This window comes from Pistacia vera, unplaced genomic scaffold, assembly GCF_008641045.1.
Source record: "Pistacia vera cultivar Batoury unplaced genomic scaffold, PisVer_v2 Contig357, whole genome shotgun sequence".
NCBI lineage: Eukaryota > Viridiplantae > Streptophyta > Magnoliopsida > Sapindales > Anacardiaceae > Pistacia > Pistacia vera.
In genome coordinates, this window is record NW_022196176.1 from 482,447 (window position 1) to 504,586 (window position 22,140).

The 22,140-nt window shown below is 35.7% G+C and overlaps 3 pseudogenes; all 3 read right to left on the bottom strand.

Moving 5' to 3' along the window:
- Positions 1–640: 640 nt before the first annotated feature.
- On the bottom strand, positions 641–4,636 carry LOC116139654 (annotated as a pseudogene).
- LOC116139685 lies at positions 2,782–6,207 on the bottom strand (annotated as a pseudogene).
- A 4,764-nt stretch (positions 6,208–10,971) lies between these two features.
- Positions 10,972–19,938, bottom strand: LOC116139655 (annotated as a pseudogene).
- Positions 19,939–22,140: the final 2,202 nt, after the last annotated feature.

The window sequence follows — 22,140 nt, forward strand, 5'->3', positions numbered from 1 at the left end:
TGATAGAAACATAATTATTATAAAATACTTGCCAATTCAATCCATATATATGATGATGATGATGATGATGATGATGAACTTTTGACTCATTGATCTCGAAAGTTAAAATTCATATTGCATTGAATTGAGGTTCCACCTTCCCAAGTTCGTTTCTCAGTTCATTACTCAATCTTTCCCTTGCATAACAAGATTCTTAATCACTGATCTCGAAAGTTAAAATTCATATTGCATTGAATTGAGGTTCCACCTTCCCAAGTTCGTTTCTCAGTTCATTACTCAATCTTTCCCTTACATAACAAGATTCTTAATCACATTCTAATAGTTACAACAAGATTTAACTGATTTGTTCCGTTGAATCTAATCGAGTTTTTCAATAATCTGGTTTGAACACTCTACTTAAAGACATCAAACCTTCAAGGATTTATGTGGATGAAGCAGTTCAACAACAAAGAGGGCTTGGGTAGTGGCTGAAAAAATAAAGAACCAATACTGGTTATCTATTTTATGGAAAAGCACGATTGACTTAGTCAAAACTACTTTCAATGAAAAAGAATCTTAATCTAATATTAAGACATTCCTCTTAAGAATATTCAAATTATCTAGGTTAATTGAAACTAATAGAAAACACTAATGGTTCATATTAGAGATCATCAGAATCAGATAGCTGCAGGATGTTTTCAGTCTCTTTGACTACCTCACTAATTGTAGGTCTGTTGGCTCCCAAATCTTCAACACACATCATAGCCAGATCAACAAAATTCTCCAAACCACTTAATGTTGTGTCCTCACTGATGGCAGAATCAAGCATATCATGAAGGTTATATAATTTTTGTTTTTTGTTTTTTCTATCCCTTACCAACTTCCACTCACTCACAATGTAACTCCCTCTTTTGATCAGACTTCGCTCAGTTATTAACCCTGACAATACCACTACAAAGCTATAAACATCACTCTTTTTTGTTAACTGTAGTATCTTGAAGTATTCGGGATCTAACTACCCATGCACCATTAAAAAATAAATTCTTTTTTGAGGCAAACTTCTACAATGCTATAATATAATGTTCACTGAACTCAAATCCATTAACCAACAAGCTTATCACCTGTTATAATTCATTACTTTTGCTAGTGTAAGTTTTGGAGGATGCCGCTATACTTACTGGGGTTCCTTTGACATCAGTAAGAATTTGATTGTTTTCACTGCCACCCAATGTCTTCGATAGACCAAAATCAGTAACTTTTGCAATTAAGTGATCATTAAGTAGAATGTTATTTAATTTGACGTCCCTGTGTATGATTGTTGGATTTACAAGCTCATGCAGATATGCCAAACCTCTTGCTAAGTCAAGGGCTATTCTCAGTTTCCACATCCAACTTAACTGGATTCCTGATTTTCTGCATTGTCAAATTAGATGAAGACAACGTATTATAAATTTTTATGTTTATGCTCTTGGTTTATGTTGTTAACCCCATTTGACTTAGAATTAAGTTTGGCTAGTGATGATCATAAATGGAGTATATGATAAAGTATGCGACACAAGTGCGAATGAGGTACCTAAGAGACCATCCTTTAGAGTACCATTCTGAATGAATTCATAAACCAGCGTCAGTATTCCTTGCTCATAGTAGAAATCCACAAAACTAACAACATTTTTATGATAAACCCTTGATAGCATTGTTTTAAAAATCAGACCGGAGGGCAACCCGCTTTAATGGCCAGGTCACGGTCCAACCGGTTAGACCACCGGTTGAACCTAACAGGTTGGACCGATGGTTTGACAGGTTTAAAATCTAACAAAAACACCCTTGATAATCACCATCAGACCCTATAGGTTTGAAATCTAGCTAACACAACCTTGGCCAAATGCAAATCGGCAATCGATTGGGAGAGCAGCGACGACACACCAAGGAGGGTAGATCGGATGATAGGGAGGGCGAATCGACAACTAGCAAGTAAAGGCATCGCCAGAAAATGGCAGATCAATGGTGGAAGTCAATGGTCGCGGTGGTTTTTTTGGTGAGATGACTGGATCTTCGTGAACGACGACAAGGGAGCTTGGGAAAAGGTAGGGAGAAGGTAGATCGATGGCTGAGGAAGCCTGTCGATGCCAGAGAATGCCGATCGACGTCGGGAAATGGAAGAAAAATCACGCGGCAAAGGTGGACGACGAAACATCACACGGCGACTGAAGATGAAGCATGACAGCGCCGGAGAAAGTCAAAACTCAAAAGGTGGTTTCCGACAATAAGGGAAAGTGAAAGGTCGTCGGAAAAGTGGAGGTCATTGCCGATTTGCATTTGGCCAGAGGATGTGTTTGCTAGATTTGAAACATTCAGGGACTGATGGTGATAATGAGGGGTGTGTTTGTTATATTTTAAACTTCAAACAGTTAAAAAGAGTGACTCAACCCAGAGAAGGCCTCGGGTCCGGTTTTTAAAACAGAGCTTGATGGCAGTTCAATCTCACTTTTAAACTCATTTCGACCCAACAACGATCCCTGCTTAGCTCTTTTAATTGCAACTATTAACCCTGTTTCAAGCCTTCCTTTGTAGACTTGTGAACATTTTGGAAATCCATTTCCTAGAGAACACGTCATTATAAATTAAAAAATTATCAAGGCACAAGATAAAAGTTCAATGCAACTTTTGCTTGCAAGACAAGCAACAAATGCTAAAGGAAAGTGACTAATGCTGTCATATTAGAAACTTTATTCCATATGTTTGTTTTAAGTAAGGATCCTGTTAAAATTCATGTTCAATTTTTAAAGAGAACAATGGCAAAGAAACAAGCCAAGGAACCGGTCCATAACCACCAGATCCTAAAATGTTGGTGTTTGAAAAAATTGTTGGTACATTTCTTTACCTCTTCAAAGGAGAAACATTTCATACCATTGATTCAAGGATGGCTAGTAGGGTCATTTAGATCCCAAGATGCTGCACAAGTATGACACAGGAACTTTAAGTAATGTAATGGAAACTGCATAGACTGCACCGGAGACACAATGGTTTTCATTTACCAAATGGATCGTTTAGTCAAGTTGCTCTTATAGCTTTCTTCCTCTGACAGATAGGATACATTCCAGGCTTTCCAGCAATAACTAATAGTACTAGAAGTATAAATCCACATACTGTTACTCCAATGATGATCCCAATATTTGGTGAATTTTTCTCTGCATAACATTTGGAAAGGGATGAGATACCATCAATTTCCCCTATAAGTTCTGCAAAATGTAGATGAATTCCTATGATAATGATATAGGACACAGCAAAATTTGTTCTTACCTTGATAATAATTAATGTTGTAGTAGTACTAGAAGGGTCGAAAAATTGGTCAGAGAGTAGCAAAACTTATGTTTTTGAGCTGAGAGATGATAAGAGAGAAATTTGTTTTGTCGAGAAGACCGTTAACAGATGTAAAAACTACCCCCTGCAGTTCTAGGTAATCATTCGAAGGTCACTAACATTGAGTCTACAGGAAGATTTGATGCTTTGAAAGAGTTCATGAAACTGTCTCTGACAATACTATAGTTAACTAGTGTTTTTCCAGTTTGAGAAGGTAAAGGATCTGAAGTATAAGGTTCCAACGATTGGTGGGGATGAACAGGTCTCACAACGTACGGTTTGTTGGTGTGGAAGATGAGGAACTTGGAACTTGCGGAGCTGAGCTGTTGTTTTCTTCTGAGTTCTCACAAATTGGATGATTATGAAGACTGGGAAAAATAGATAAGGAAAAGTTACACCTTCAGGTAACATAAAGTTACAAAACAAGCAAGGGAAGAACGATGTTGAAGAGTTTAACTTACTATAATCTCTTATTGTATCCTGTTGCTTCCAGGGAGTCTATGGAATTGTTCTGCAAATCAATGAATTGCAGCTTGCTTCCGTAGCTTGAACCAATATCTAAGGTTCCATTGAGCTGGTTTTTCTTTAGTACCCTGCAACCATAATCAAATTGATCAGATTATAATATCATTCCATCTGATTAGACTAGCAGTTCATGTTTGTTTCTGATAAATTTCAATGTGGCGGTCTTTGAGAATAAGCTGATACTCACAGTGACTCCAACCAAGGGAGACCGAAGAGTTCAACAAGTATTGATCGCTGAAGTTGTGTGTTGTCCATTATTCTGCTAGTACAGGGTAATAACCATTATAGTCATACTCATGGTAAGCAATTCAAGCAGAGAGGTTGTGCTAGGACAAGTGACATTTATAGTTTGAGCATTGAAATGAAGAACAAGATAGAGATACAATGGTTTTCAAGCATTCCAAATCTGAATACTGGATAAGCTGTTTCCTGCAAACCTTAATTGTTAATTGTTGCGTGAAAGAGTAAAAGAGAGAGTGAGAGATGTACAAAGATGTCAAAGATGGCAAGCATTTCTAAAGTTCTGTTTACTTACACATAGCGCAGGCTGCTCACGCCAGTAAGGTTAGGCATAGGGCCAGTCAATTGATTGTTGGAAAAATGCCTGGAAATAAGTTACCAATAATTTTCATAAGAAAACAGTAATCAACTTATAATTGAGAATAGAAGTTTAAGTTGCAAACTTCTCTGCATATTTCACTTACATTGTACTGATATTTGGAAAGTTAGTGAAATTCAAATCGACTGTCCTGGTAAATGAATTGTTGTCCATGCGTATCTCTCACCACATCAACCTCAGTCCACATGCCTCTGGAAGCATATGTATAAGACAGAAGGATCTGGTTCCGAGAATTTGTATGTTCCGATTCAAAGAGATGTTTAGCAGCAGCCTCACCTATACTCACATGACCGTGAACTCTACAAGAACTACACAAAGCTCTCTAAACACAAGCGTTTGGCTCGAAAGGCATTTGCTCAATCATGTTATACGCCCCTTCTAGCCTTCCAACACAGCCTAGAAGGGTCGCCATGCAACCATTACTTCAATACCATGCTCTTTACACATGCTATCAAAAAATTTGCAGTCTTCATCAGCCAGGTCAGCCTGGCTGCAGGCAGATAATACACAAGTGAAGCTAATAGAACAAGACTTTTGTCCACTCTTTTGCATCAAATGAAAAATCTCTATAACTTCTTTAGGCTTTCCATGCATAGCATATCCACCCATTATAGCATTCCAATCAACCCAAGTTTTGGGATCACATCATATCAAAACAAAGTCGTGACATTTGAATCCTTTCACACTTGGCATTAATTAGTGCCCCATACATGTAACTATCATCAGAAATACCTCTTCTGATAGAAAAGCAATAAGCCGCCTTCCCGAGCATCCATGCTGCAACACTTCCACAGGCTGATAGCAAGCAAGGTATCGGAACATTATATGGCTTCATCCCCCCTGTCTGCATCTCTCTAAAAAGTTCCAATTCCTCAATACCTTTCCCATTTTCTGAGCAACCAGCAATCATTGACATCCAAGACACAACATCTAATTCCACTCCTTGGCTCTGGAATTGCCTAAAGACCTGCAATGCATTGTCAACAAGACAATTCCTACAGAGACCTGTAACAAAAGCATTGCAAGCACTTACATCCAAATCTTCCATTTCATGAAACACTTTGGACATATTACATGTACACACACACTTTCCGTACACCACTGATGCACTTATTCTCCAATAGACTCACAAACCCATGAATCTGAATCCCAAGTTTGGGAATCTCCAAGTCGCCCACAGCGGAAAGAACACTAGAAAAACTATGCTCCTCAGGCCTAAATCCTTCAAAATGCATCCTTTGAAAGAAAAGAACCACCTCTTCATAATGTCCACTATGATTAAACCCTGCAATCATACCACTCCAAGACAACACATCGGGTTCCACTCTTAAACGACCCATCTCGTTAAAGAGGCTTTTCGCTACATCCACGCACCCTTGCCGTGCGTAACCCGCAAGCAGAGCACTAAAAGTTTTCACATCCGGTTGGGCGAAACTATCAAACACTTTGTGAGCGTTCCCAATATTCTGACATTTAATGTACATATGAAACAAAGAAGACTGAACAAATGAATCTAAATTCACTAAAAGTTTTCACATCCGGTTGGGCTAAACTATCAAACACTTTGTGAGCGTCCCCAATATTCTGACATTTAATGTACATATGAAACAAAGAAGACTGAACAAATGAATCTAAATTAAACCCGTATACAAACGCCATTGCACGAACTTGTTTTGCAGTTTCCAATGACAACAATCCAGTGCAAGCCTTAAAGATATTGCCTAATATCCTTAAGGCTTGCACTGGATTGTTGTCATTGGAAACTGGAAAACAAGTTCGTGCAATGGCGTTTGTATAAGAGTAGAGTAAGAAAAGGTTGTGGGCTCAAAAGAAGAAAAAAGGATTTGGTTTGCGTCATCGAAGTGTTGGTGATTTGCATATTGAGACAGAAGCTTAGTTGCTAAGCAGGGCCACCATTACAGGTCACTAGAGCCCCACCCCAGTGGCCAAGCTGCCAGGCGAGGCGCAATATAGCCTAAATTGTGCCCAACCAGGCCATCGTCGTAGCTGATGAGCGAGTTGAGGCCATGACAACGTCAGATCCCTACCGTCGTGTTCTTCACCAATCCCTAGAGCCCCACCCAATCAGCCTCCATTTTTTTTTTGCAACAACCAAACCCATCCCAATCCCCCTTTCACGTTTCCGTTTTGGGTGTTGTAATTGTAGATATTGGTATTCATTTTGTAATGGCTTTTGTGTTGACTTTGGTAAGGAGAGATTGTTTTGGCTGTTGGAGCCTGGAGGTAACTAGGGCAGCATTTGTCAGCGGTGATAGAATCGCACCAAGCCAGGTGTAGTTTGGTCTGAATTCCCACATTCAACACTCTCGATCCCTAACATCAATAACAATAATATTTTCACAATCAACCGCAAAATTAGAAACTCATTCAACGATTCCAATCAAAAAATTAGTATGCCCATTCCACTCTCAATAACAAACATTAAAAAAAAAAAAAAAAAAATTTGAGAAACAAGAAAGGTAGACGCAAGAGACAGGGAGTTAGGATTATTAGGCCACAATAGTGGCATCTCCTTCAGCCCCCAATACGGCCTTGCTCGAGGGACATGGGGATGGGAGATGCGGCAATAGCGGGTGGGTGTGGTGGGGGATTGGGTGAGGGTTGGGGAAGTGAGAATAGGTTAAGATTGGGTGAGTTTGGGAACCGATACTGGTGGGGGGTAGGTGTTACACACCCACTTTTATAATGGGTAAATGTTAATTAAATCGTAATTTAGGAGTTTTCTTATAAAATTTATTTGTTAATTATGATTGAGTTTATCTCAATCGTTCATTTAAATGAATTATATTAAGATATAGATGAGTTTAATTTTAGTTAAATAAGAGCATCTCCAATCGTATTTTTTTTTTTAAAAAGTATTTTTCATATAAATAAAGAGATCTTTACTAATTTTTAAATATAAAAAACATAATTTTTATTCAAATCTAATAGACTCTTTAAATTTAATGAAAATACTTTTTATTTTAAAGAAATAAATTTAATAGGAGATAGAATTAATAAATAAAATACATAGAAATTTATAATTTATTAATTAAAATTATGATAAATAGTGAAATTTAACTCTCTAAATGTGGAGAGTCAAACTCACTCTCTAATTTATATTTTTAAGATAAAAAATATATTAGACTCTTGTTTTTATATAAAGAGTCATTTAGAGATGCTCTAAGTCAGCCACATATTTAGGATTCTTTAGTTGGGTTTGAATGCATATTTTGGTTTGTTTAAGTTGTGAACATACTTTGCTATTTAATAGAGAAATATGGTTGTATGGTCATATATATTTCCTAGATTTCTATTAGAACAAATGGATGATGATTATTTACATAAAAGTATCCATTTGAACTTTAGAGGTTTCTAGCTCCCTCAATTGAGCAAGAATTGTTTTCTTCTCTATTTAATATCGAAATAGGTTGAGGAAATAAAACTTCTTCAAGCACGTTTGTACCAAGTGACATCAGAGCCCAAGCATGGACTACTGAATTCATAAACTTGAGCAATTAGTGAAAGCCTTAGCAATGAATCAACAAAAGTTTATGGACAAAATCCAAATTCTATTTAACAAACTCATTGATAAGATAGATCAATTAATAGGTCACTTTTTTGAGGAGAATAGAGAAGCAGTGACCCATTCAAACCGTTGCAATCATTGTTAAAAATTGGCCTATTGAATCAATTATAGTCCAATCATCTTTCACTCAAGCTATTGCAATCCAATCTTTTTTCTCTCAAGCCAACGTCTTCCAATCTTCTTCTACCCAAGCCATCGCAGTCCAATCTTCCTCTCAACAAGCCATTGCAATCCAATCTTATAAAGCCACTATAATATTGGAAAGTATATGGAATTTATTTGAACTAATTTTTCCAACAACTCACATTAAGTCGTGGTTATCTTTTGCCCAGAGTCATCTATTTTACCAAAACAAAATCCTTGAAGATGTTTCAAGAGGAGAGGAATATTACGTACCTATTTTGATAATGAATAAATGTTAATTAAATTGTACTTTAAGAGTTTTCTTAGGGATTTATTTGTTAATTAAGATTGAGTTTATTTCAATATTAATTTAAATAAATTAGATTAAGATATAGATGAGTTTTATTTTAGTTGAATAAGTCAACCACGTATTTATGATTCTTTAGCTGGGTTTGAACACGTATTTTGGTTTGTCTAAGTTATGAATGTATTTTGCTATTTAGTAGGAAAGTACAGCTGTAAACTCATATATATTTCCTAGATTTTTATTAGAATGAAGAGATGATGATTATTTATATAAAAGATTCTATTTAAAGTCAGGAGGTTTCTAGCTCCCTCAATTGAGCAAGAATTGTTTTCTTCTCTATTTAATATCAAAATAGGCCGAGAAAATAGAACTTCTTCAAGCATGTCTGTACCAGTAAGAGAGGTGGGGAGGTTGAAGGGAGGAGGCATGGAGGATTTTGGGACAGTGGGGTGGGGGAAGAAAGATAAAAGGGTTAGGTGATATTGTTATTGTAGACGGGATTGGAGAGATTAGTATGATTAGACAACATTGTCTAGAGACAATTAAGTCAGCATATAAAGAAATTCTTGACACACAGATAAAAATGCTTGAAAATGTAGAGCAAAAGAGATGATCAAGGCAGCAGTTAAGGAATCACAAAACGAAGATATGCATGTTGTGTCATAGGGGCTTCTAGAGTTAAAAGCTGTGAAAGCTATTGCAGTGTTGATCGGGAGCAGCGCCTTGGCAATGATATTGACAGAAGTAGCCGCAAAATAAATAAGTAATTAGGAGGGGTTTAGGGAGTGAGAAGAAAGAATTTAAATTGGTACAAAGTGCTGGCATAGACGTAAACACTAATTTTGCTTTTTAATGACCAACTAAGGATGTTTTTGTTTTATTATTTTAAGTAGTATTTTTGGAAAAATTGAGTTAGGTTATCATTATGAGAATAAGATTTGAATTTAAAAATATGTTTGGTAAGATTATTTTTTAATCTCTATATTTGTTAATTTAGTTAAACACCCTTATAATTAAAATTAACAAAAACACCCTGATCCATCTATTAAATGTCGGCAACCAGTAAAATATGTGGGTGGATGACGGTGTTTTTGTCAATTTATAATTTTTTATTATTAGGAGTGTTTAGGTAAATTAACAAACCTAAGAGATTAAAAAAATCTAAATATTTTGAGTTGCATAGAATAAAATTAGATTTTAAAAATAGTAAAACAAACATGTATTTTGAATAGGATAGAAATAATAAAATAAACACACCCTAAGACTCTTAAGAGGTTACCCAACCATTTTTAGGAGAGGCTAAGAATGTAAAAAGGAGTTTCCAATTCAAGTATTCGTCCATTGATTTCAAGTATATATGACAGTTCATTTTGAGGACAATAATTATGTCACTCAAGAGTGGGGTGCACGTGGACCCGTTCAATCTAATGGATCTGGCTACTTGATTGATCACTAAAACAAAATCTTAATTGATTTTATGGGATGCTACAATCTTATATAATCTTGCAATCATTAACCACGTTGTAAGTACAAGGATAATACCCAATTATTCTAAAATTCTTTATAGTGAAAATGAATAGTGTTTTTTGAAATTTAACCGATGAACATATATACTTACTTCATCGGGGATTTTCTATATAACATTTAGAGCTACACTACATGAATTTACACCGATCCATCTAAAATACATCAGTCTACACAAACCCTTCCAATAGTCGACATCGTATAAAGCTATAGATTACTTATGTTTGTTAAAAGGGCTAAAAGTCTAGCATGCAACTATTAGAATAGTCTAGCAAAATCTAGCTGCCTCACACTAAAAAAGCTTTAGTTGATTTCTAAAAACTTTAGTTGATTTTTAGTTACCGAGTAGAAATCTGACATTTGAGTGAGAAGGTTTCTCTGACACATTGCAAACAAGCAATTAAATCAACATAATCAATAAAGGCCTGCGTACAAGCATAACCCGTAACTGTTGTAACTCTTCTAAAATATAATCAGCCTACAAAATCTAGCAATTAACAAATGATGGGAGCGATCTACACATAAGTAGCTAATTAGATTGAAAATAAATATATTATAGGTGTCAATTCCCCAAATTAGCTCAAAATTTGTGCAAGATCTAGAGGGGTTAGGCATGGGAAAAACTGTATATTTTCTCTCGTGTGGATAAATGAACTTACAAATATAAAATAATATCCTAAAATATATGCCGCATGCTGAAATAAGAAGCCAATGCAAGAGATATAACCTAATCATCTACCCAATACCAAAGCATGGAGGCAAAGCCTCTCTATTTCAGAGACCAGCTTCAAGATTTTTCTATGACAGGAAGGTGAAGTTCTGGCCTGAAGCAGAGACATATCTGTGTACTTAGTGGAGAAAAAAATGACAATGAAACATATAAAAAAAGCCACCCAACCAACCCAATTTTGCATATGCAAGACAAACGATAAACCATGATGCTTAACCTGCCCATCATAAGTATAGTTTAGAACAAGCGTTTTAATTTATAGAAATAAAAATCAATGTTGTCTAGCCATGCTAAAGTAATTAGGAACCAAACCCCTCATGTCGAACAATTTTCTAGAATGCATCAATCATGCCAGAATATTCTAGAGTGGCCTAGCTTCTTCCATCCCACCATCTGCATTCTTTGACAAAAGACCTGAGGAGGGTAAGCGATTGTTTGGCCAACAGTTCCAACAACAGCCCAAAAGGCATAGCTTTGATTAACCAATTGTTTACAGATTCATACACCACAAAGTTGAGACCCACAAACGGAATCTGCCAACATAAAATAATGAATAACCCCACGTTAAGAGAAAGGAAAAGTCTTGTAAGACTTCCCAACTCCAATTATAAAAGCTAGGAATAATAGTACTTACAACTCCAATTACAGATGAAAGCCGGCCTTGTACAAAGCCCGTGGACCTTCCTTACGCAGCACAATTGATAGACATAGGGAAAGCTCTAAGATGCTATAAACATAGGGAAAGCTCCTAATATCATTAAAAATAAACTGTCTTTTTATAAAAGATGCACTAACAAATTCTTTCAAAAGAAAGATTCACGAAAAAATGTGGGATAAAAGAAAAGTCCTTTATCAGAGAATCAAAGTTGATTAAACCAAAAATAATTATCTCAGGAAACTTAATTGGAGAACACTTGGGTTCAAATTGTCATCAATATTGGCAATATCAGTTTCAACTCTTTCATCAATGTCTTCTGCTTACAAGCTAATCGGCAGCAGCTGCCTCCACTTTAGGCCCACTTCCTCCTTCATCATTATTTTTCCTTCTAAACCATAACCTCAACATCACTAAAGTAATTTGATATCACCAAGCCTAGAAAAAGATAATAAGCCAAAACTTCTATAAAACAATCAAAACTTCAAAAAAGCCAAACAGGACTAGACGGGACTGGGCTGGACCGGACAACATTGGACTGGACAGAACAGGACTAAACTGGACTGGACAACACTAGCTGACTGGACAAGGACTGGGAGGGGAAGCGAAAGGGAAGGGAAATGAATTAATTTAAGTACGATGACCATAAGTCAAATATATTAATATAAAAAGTTTTGTTGGAGGAATTAACCAGCTTAAACTAATGAGGTAGAGGCCTTTAAGTAACCTATCTTAGATTTAAGTAAGGTGCTTTGAGTAACCTGTGCAGGAATTACATTTAAGCAAATAGCTTCTAGTTGTCAAGATTCTATAAGAAATTCAGCTATTTCATGAGCATAGCACCCGCTTACCTCAGTTTCATCTTTTCTCCTAACAGCAATAAATATATTAATAACTTCAGTTGATTTCTAGACACATATAGTAGAACAATATAAAAGAAGAACTGCACTTACAATAAAGTGAGACTGAAGTTTCCTCCTTAGGAGCTGGTGGATAACTCCTGCCATTTCAACAATATATAGTTATTTGTGTATGTTGATTAGGACTAAGGATATGAGCAATGATATTTATTTTAGTAGATGAATGAGTATGGATAGATATTAATTATGTTGTTGAGTATTACAAATGAACTGATTTCTAGTTTCTATATATCTTTAAAAAGGATTATATTTCCTTATGATTATGTTAGATCTTGCTTTACATCATTTATCCAATTTGTGAACGTTTTGACTTTCTAGGTCAGATCTTGTAATTGGAAATGTTGGGAATCAAGAGCAGTGCTAGCGATGAGGGATGAAGACAACTCTTTGATTGCTGTAAATTGACTGTGGACTTGAAGCCTGATCTGCTCCACACCACACACACACATTCACATAAACAACCACTTGCATGACCTCTATTTACTTGGAAATTTCCAAGTAAAACTTGGGGAAGAGAAGAAACGAGGTTTGGGAAGAATGATATTCCTCAATCTAGCGTAAAAAAATACTATATATTACAAAACTTAAAATTCCTAATCTTCTTGTTTTAGGAGGCGTCTAGAATCCAGCAATGCAAAAAGGGTCTTTTCATTGCAAGATGACCCAGAGGTTGTCTGTGTATGTTTACCTAATTGTAACCCAGGTATTTGATAATGGAGTTTGAAGTGCATATGCTGAAGTCCTAAAATTTTCATGTGAAGGTTTTTATTGTTTCAAAATATATTACGATCTTAACTAAAACTCAGTAAAATTGAACGTGGTTATTACTAGATCTTATGTATTACAGCAGTTAATAATTGCATGTAAAGCTCATATACAGATAACTAAATCGATTAGTGGTTAGTCTTGCACAACACTAGAAACTTTGGAGCTAAATTAGTTGAATATTACATCACAAAGTTTCATAGCTGTAAAGGTTGTAAGTTTGGAAGCAATGTTTTAAAAACCGACCCGGGCAAAACCCAGCACGATGGCTGGGTCCCGGTCGACCGGTTGAACCAGTTGGTTCAACCGGTGACGTCATCATGCTGACGTCACGAAAACACTGTTCACAGAACCGTATTCCCAGATTTTACTCCAAATCATAAATTCTATATAAAAACTCCTATAACAAAGCATTATCATACATCATTACATCATAATAACAACAATTCAAATCAAAATAACAAAATAAATGAAGAAAAATAAAAAATCACATAATAGTTGTTTCAAGTTGTCAACTTCCAATCAACACTTCAACATTCTAATTCTAACCAAAAATGATCTTCACCGAATGATCTTCAATCCATCATTCTATCCTAATTAAAATTCACAATTCATAATTCACACACCACCACCTGGTAGAGGATCGTCATCATTATTTCATCGGCGACATCATCTACAAAAAATTCTAGCAAAAAAGGAAAACCATAAGTTAAATTTTTCCATTTAAACTAATTGAATATAAACTAGATATACCAATTGAAATTGCTTAAAAAATTGTAAATAACCTTGAAGCATTTGCTGAGTCATAATAAGAAAGGTATCACCGATTCACCATCATCTATGGAATAGCTCCTTCTCCATAAATGATTATTCTAATTCTTCATAATTAAGCTCACCAACCTCCTCTTCCTCATCACCTATCCACCATTCGTTTTATCAATACTCTCATAATCAATAGGATCATATGTAATTTTCTTGTACCAACTCCTGAAATAGAAGAATTAAATATTCAAATCATGACCAGAAAGCATCACTAAAAATAAAAAAATGAAGAAGGCTTTATACCTATTTTGCAAACGCAGTATAATGAGTGAAAACCAATCATTCAACCGGGATGCTCCAATCTGTTCCGCTTTTTAGTATGTATGGTTCAAAAACACTCCAATTTCGCTCACTCCAAGAGGCCGAAGTTTTGACTTAGAATTTTGATTGCAAACTTTGCAAATTTGAGCACTAAGTCAAATGTCCTCCACCATTCATCTAATTGAGAATAAAATATAAATTACAAAGAAAAAAACCAATTTCATAACTTAAAAATTAAACTTAAAAAGTTAATAACTATTACATACCCGGCCGGTTAGTTTTTGCAAGTTTGAAGAGCAAGCTCATGAGAAAAGCTTTCCAGACGGTCTCGATATAATCTACTCTCCTCCAGTAACTTGTCTTGCTCATTTTGAATGCACCTGCTTTTTGTCAATAGTGTCAAGAAAACCATACATGACCTCAGGTTTTTTGGAAAAAGTATATTCGTCATATTTGAAAGCAGGATTCAAATAAATGCTGCTGCATGAAATCACGGCGCAACATCCTATCGCAACGCATCTTAATAATTGTTGTATAAGGCTGTACAAATTTTTCTTGTTCTTAAACAGCTTCTGATCCCCATCCTCGTTCTGTACATGCCATCATACACATATCCTTGAGCCTCTCATCTGAGTTACAATCCGGAGCATACGCATCATGACTCACAACTTGGAAATTAACCAATGTCATCCCAGAACCGGTTATCTAGAACATGGAAATAAAGGCTTTGCCTTTATTAGTTTTTGCATATCGAGACTCCACAAAAGTTCATCTGTCACTGTAGATGCAGTCATGTTTATGCTGATGTAGACTACTTAATGCAATGAAAGTAGTGGCAAAACGGTTGCACCTGGGTGTATAATTTCTGTCCAACCCTATTCAAGTGATAGACATAAATGTTAGTACTTAGTAAATTATTAAAAGTGTACATATATACTATGTCTTGACAATGTAATTATAAACATATGAAGTAAAAGTAATAACCTTTTTTTTCCTCAGCAAGCTAGCACAATGAATGATTATCACAAACTTTGTAACCGGATGCACGTGTCGAAAGGTTGACTATATGACTCATCTCAGCTTGTCTTTCAACGTCAAATTAAGGCAATGTGCTGCCAAGGAGACCAAGTAATACTGCTATATTTGTCAGTCAACAACTTTCCAACCGCTTTATAATTTGCTCCATTGTCAGTGACAGTGGACAATATGTTTGTCCAACCCATAAAGCTATTTCCTCAAACAAGCTACACAATGTTGTAGCATCCTTTACAACATCTGAAGCATCCACTGATTTCACAAACACACTCCTTTAGGACAGTATACTAGGAAATTAATCAACGACCTATGTGAATTATCCGTCCAACCATCATTATTAAGTACATCCAACATCCCCCAAGTTTTCTTGTAACATCACAAGTAATTGCACTTCTTTCCTTGCATCTCTCAATAAATTTACACGCAAATCATGATAAGTTGGGATTTTATACCCAGGACCAATTGCAGCTATAGCATCCGCCATAGGTTGAAAATAAATTGAATTAATAACATTAGTTGAATGCAAGAATCATAAAATAACCTTGCAACACAGCCATGTCCCTCTCCACTTACTTCTTTTCCCGCTAAAACACTCCTATTGAGGGCTGAGACCCAGCCTTAGTCCTCGGAGCAAAATAGTCACCTATCCCAATAGACTTTTTTCTCTTAGAGCTTGAAATGAAGTTGGAGTTGGAGCTGGACATGGAGAAACCTCTTCACACTCTTGATCTTCATCTAACATATCACCCTCTTCTTGTTGTACACTAGTATCCATAAGGATTGACATTCTTACGAAATTCAACTTTTTGTTTATTCTTGGCCCCAATTTCATTTAGTTTCTTCAATCTTGGATTTAACATCGAAAGAACTTTAGGGCACTTTCCAACTTCTCCCTTTATACCCGCTAGATGCAATTTCACTCGATAAATTCCTCCCCTCTATTATCTTGCCACAATAAAGACATGTTAATATCTCTTTCCCATTTTCATCCACGCCCTCATTAACATGTGCCCATGCTATATCATTTCTTCCTCGAAAAGTTTGTGAAACATCCATGGAAGCAGATTGTTGACAAGACCCAGATGATGACATCTCAACCGACAGCCTGTAACATCAAAATATATATGTAAGCTAATGTAGTGAACTGACTGAACTAAACAACAACTTACAACTTACAAGTTACAACACTTCAGAGAGCAACTAATCAAATCATTTTTCACCACAAACACTTTGCAATCACTCATCAATAGAAGCTGACTATCAATAGAAGAAACTGATGTTGCAAAGTGATATATCATTTTACTTTCCATATCATATCAATACTATATAAAATGACATATCACTTTAGGAATAAATGTCGGGATTTTAGAAATTCTCTTGAAATGTGTAATTTTTTTAGCTGCAATTTAACTTTCTGTTTCTGATGCTATACTATAAGAAATGAGACTGTACATTTAAAGTATAAGTTTGGGGTTCAAATATTAACATGTGTTCAACTTCACTTTACATCAGCATCACAAATGAAGTCAATCAACGGCCTAAAACTAAATGCTACAATACACATATAAACAGATAACATCAAATTACCACGAAAAGAGCTAAAAGAAAATTACAGATCACATAACAAGTCAATCAATGCTGAGACAATGGGGACTCTTGCTGATTACAGACGCAATATAACTGCAAAAGTGCAAAGTTATAAACTATAAACTATAACTATAAAGTATAAACATTGTAGTAAAAAACTAAAAATGAAAATACAAATCAATACCTGGTGTTGGTGAGACTGAAGACGAGCACTGTTACCGTTGGAGAGGTGAGCTCGACGGCGACGGATGAACAGTTGAACACTGTAAGACTGAACAGAGCAGAACTGCAGATTGCAGAAGAGAAGAAAGAACGCGACTGCCCCAGTTCGTCCCTTCCTGAGCAAGAAGAAGATGACAACGACGGTGTAGCTTCCTGATCGACGGTGACGGAAGAACAGAGCAGATCGCGGTGAGAGAGGACTGAAACAGATCGCGCGGTACCCCAGCAGCCCACGTGACGACGACTAACAGTTGACGTGAAGGCTGCGACGAGATTTGAAGGTGAACTGGTGAAGGGGAGACTCGTGGATGATGAAAATGCAAAATGCAAAATGGTTTTCACTTTCAGACGAAAGAGAGGAAACTGAAGAAGTAGCGTGAAAATGTCAAATGGGGGAAAATGTTATACTGTTTAGTTAAAATGGGGGAAATGTTATACTATTTAAGTCAAGTGTTTACTGTTTTAGTATTTATTAAATTTAATACTTTTATTTTTTAAATTTTGAATTAAAGCGCATGACCCGTTTTTTATGAAAGTCACTGTTGGACCGGTGGTGTCTACAGTACCCCGGTCCAACCGCGGGTCAAACTGGCAGAGTAATTTTGCCGGTTTAAGGCTCACCCGGCCCGACTGACGGCCGGGTCCCGGTTTAAACCGGTTGAACCGGCCGGCCGGGCCGGGTTTTAAACATTGTTTGGAAGTAGTTCCCAATAAACATAGTGAGCCAGAAGTAAATGTTGGAATTTTAAGGAATAAAAATTATAATTTATTGTAGTTCTCTATTTTTGCTGGTTTTATTCTATAAACGCGCCTTGCCCTTTTGGGCATGAACGAATTTGCTCTTTGTGGACTCACTTAAATGTCACAGGTGTTAGTGTCTTAAGATCTTGCAGGTTCTAAATTTCAGCACCTTCAATTAAAGTTCAAAATTGTTTCAAAGGTTGATTTATATGTCTTTTCTGTAGGGGCTAATGATGCACTTGAATCATAAGTATGAAACCTTGGGATATGTAATATAGTGATTAAGAAATCGTAGAAAGGAGAAATAAATGTTCAAGGGTTATTATGAATCTCATCAAAATTTAAGATGCACCGCTAATCAAGCGTAGCAGTGGTTTTCTAACAGAGACCAATTCTTTGACCCGATTCATTATTATTATTATTATTATTTTTGGCTTAGTACAAGTTGCAGTAACATATGCTGTGATATGGTATATGCTATCTATCATATACTATTCTTTTCCACGTTTGCTTATACATTTCTTCGTTTGTTGTTTGGGCAAGTAAAACAAATAATAGAATCTGATGCAGCAATGACTGAAGATCTAATTGCTTATAACTTAATCCCGCTGGATGCTCCTACTGGGGTAAATGTTTTTGGTTCCCCTGGTACCATTACAGTTAACCATGTCTATACTACGATAAGATATGGAGAATTCCACAAAAGCATAACTTAATGCCACATGCCAATTACAGACGCAGGAGTTAAAGAGACTTAGAAGCAGAATTTACCGTAACACCAGCAGGAGGATCACGGTAACCAGTTAAAAGAGCAAACACATAATTCTGACCATTGTGACGAGCCTGGAAGGAAAAGAGTAAGATTTTTCCTGGATAGGAAATTACGCTTTTATTGTAAATCCCAGAATATATTGCTTTGGTAATAAGACTCAAATCTGGAGGATATGCCCCTCCATTTGCAAACCTAGCAGCTGGCTCATTGGCATATGGCTGAGGAAAAGGATCACTGAATTTACCAAGACGTGTAAACATCTCACCCTCATCATTAGGTCCATCAACCACCTCAATCTCAGTTGTTATTGCTTTTCTTCCTCTTCGTATACGCACTCCCACCAATCACGGTATGATATTAGTGACATAGAATGGCAGGATCACATACTTGCTGGTAAACCTGGCGACCACGCCGAATCCTGAACATTGAATTAAATTGCAAAAATTACAACATGTAGTACCGTCAAACTAAATATTACTAGCAACTAAGAACAAATAATATCACAATTTCTCTGATGAAAGATTCTAAATACATAAATTTGAAGAGCTAAGCTGCCTCTGAATTTAAATGATGCAGAACAGCCAGCTTGTTGTCTATAATATATATATTGAATGTTTCTCTTTCACGCATAGCGTGGAGTAACAACAGCTACAAGTATGTACTGTAGTGCCATGTAATTTTTTACACCACCAGATGTCTTTCAAAAAACGATTAAACTAGTAAATAAAAGAAAACATTCTCACTTCCGTGAACCCTGTATTGGAGTAGCATGAAAATATATAACTTAATTAATGGTAAATTAAATATTAGGGAAAAAAAAGTGATAATCAGGTTCCTTAAACTAGAACTTTACAAGTCAACTTAAATTTGCTAGTTCAACAACGAATTTTACAATTAAAAAAGGAGGCCATAAACTCACGAAGCATGGTCTTATGAACTAAGAATGCCTTCATGAGCCAGGGATAGTTTGGACATGCCAAGCCATTCTCAGCTTCATCAGCAGATGCTATTGTTGCAAATGTCTTAGGGACTTCATACCCACAGATCCAGCATCTTCATGAATTTCTAGAAGAAAAAAGGATAAAGTCGTAACCCCTGCAAGATCACTCACAAACTATTAGTATAGAACCAACCACTAATTTATATTCTACCAAGCAGCAAAGATAAAGGTCCAAATAATGCCATTGTCCCCCATACATGATTGAGAAGCACTACTTGAAGTTGGAAACAATCTCAAACATTTTACCACAATATCATTCATTATTCAATCAGGAGATACAATATAATAAAACACTTCAGTTGATTTCCAGACACACACACATAAAAGGAGGAACTGCACTTACAGCAGAGTGAGACTGAAGTTTCCCCCTAGGTACTGGTGGATAACTTCTCCTCCAGCCATTTCAACAAATATATATCAATTGTTCCACGTGACAAGAAAAAAAAAAATTACAAAATCATTCCAACAGGATAGACCAAAAAGAAATAAAAAAATCCAAGATTTAAAGAAGCTCAAACGCAGCACTGTATTAAGTGAAGCAGAAAATATATTTTCATACACAGATTACAACACAGTTTTTCAAACCATTTGTTCTTTTATGCTTAGGATAAATGGCCATTTTCTAAATAATACAAGTTGTAGACAATTAAATTAATGCACTTTGAATGCATGAAATACCTCTAAAATATGCCATTTCCAAGATATTAATTTTATATTCCAAATGTAATATTAGTTGTTGAATAGCATTGATCTGTCAATTCAAAACTTAGTTCACAATTTGTTTAAAAAATGTGATGTCATTACCCCAATATATGGGTAGATAAACATTGCTCACTCTATGGTGAGCTACTACCATATAGCACTACATGTATAGTACACCCATGTGAACAATTAAAGCACCATACTTGTAGCACAAACTATGTGGCACCATACATGTCTGGAAATCAGTATCAAAATGACTTCAAAAGGCAAGGTTAGATAGGGAGCACGTTAAAAATCAATTACCCATTTAGCATCATCAGGAAGAATAGTGTTGAATCAATAACTATTCTAACTCTCTCTCAAGGGTTCTATTGCCAGTCAAGAAGATCTAAGTTCCAGATTGTAGCGTTCATGATAAAAATACAGAATTTAAAAAAAAGAGTTCCACTAATTACATTTCTAAAACATTATACACCAAAAGAGTTACAAAATCTAATCAAATTACATGAATCCAATAAAACAACAAAATAAAAATAAAAGCAAGTAAAAAAAATGAGGCGTAAAGATATTAAAACACACGAATTCCATTACATAACAATGAGTTTCTTTTGATTAAAAAAAAAAAAACCCAAACGGAGAGCAGATCAGAACATGAAAGAAAGAGAAAACACAAAAGAACAACAGAACTCACAAAATGATACAAGACAATTGGGTGGATCTTTGAGTTTATGGTCAAAGGAAGGCGCAGCTAATAAGATAAAGAGATCTGAGTAGTAGTTTGCGAGAAAATGGGGTTAACATTTGTTGCTATTACCACCAACCTGATTGATCTTTCCCTTTACTTACTTTGGGCTTTGGTTTTGGCCCAACTCACCCAATACGCTAAACACCACTGATCCTTTCTTTAGTACACCCTTTCGTTTCCTTTAATTTGGGGCTGGGCAAGATGGGGAGCTTGTGTGGAGAAGCAAAACCCAGTCCATCTCCACCCTTCGACACTTTTCATATCTGTCACAATCATTCATGCATGCTATATATCTACCATACACATCATCAGCTTACTCCGTTACCTGCCATTCATTCATTGCAAGAGTATTTTAGATCACAAGAAAAAGTTGCAAGAACTACAGATTAATATCAAGGTAGCAAAATGCATTATCATTTCATAAATTTCCTTAAACTCTTGAGGAATGAAGTTCAATTTTAAAAAGGAGTAATGAATTACTCTTGGAAAGTGGTACCAACAAAAATGTCAAGGCTTTCTTCTCATAAAATGCATAACCTCAACAGATGAGCACAATTAATCAATTTATATGAAATAACATTTAAAGCAAATGGAAAGGAGAAGCAGAGACATACAGCCATGACACCAATAAGGACTGAGAATTGTATGTGAATATAGGGCAAAAAAGCTATTGAGGATTGTATGTTTTGTTACCTTGACATTTTGTAAATGAACGTCTCTTTGATTATTAATATAGTTTATTAGGCTAAACATATCAAATTCCAGACAATATTTTATCCTCAAGACTATTTAAGCTTCCTATAGTAAGGAGCACTAAATGTGAAAAAAAAAATATTATATAATTCTTCAAGCAAAACACATTCATAGTAAGCTTCTCCACCATTGGTTCACTTTGTTGACTCTAGCTAGTTCTAATTTTTTGAGAAACAGAACCTTATTGTATTAGGGCTTCTCAAACTAAAAGCCATTTAGCCTAAGTAGTTACAATTTAGCAGTATAGATTAGGTGGGCAAAATGTAAACCTTCTTATCATCTGTTTTAATAGTAATATCTAACTCTTTCACATCCTTCTCTACTGCCAATATTATCCATTTGTCAATAGAACAAAGCAATCCTTCAACTCAACAAGACTTATAAATAACCTAAATGTCTTCATA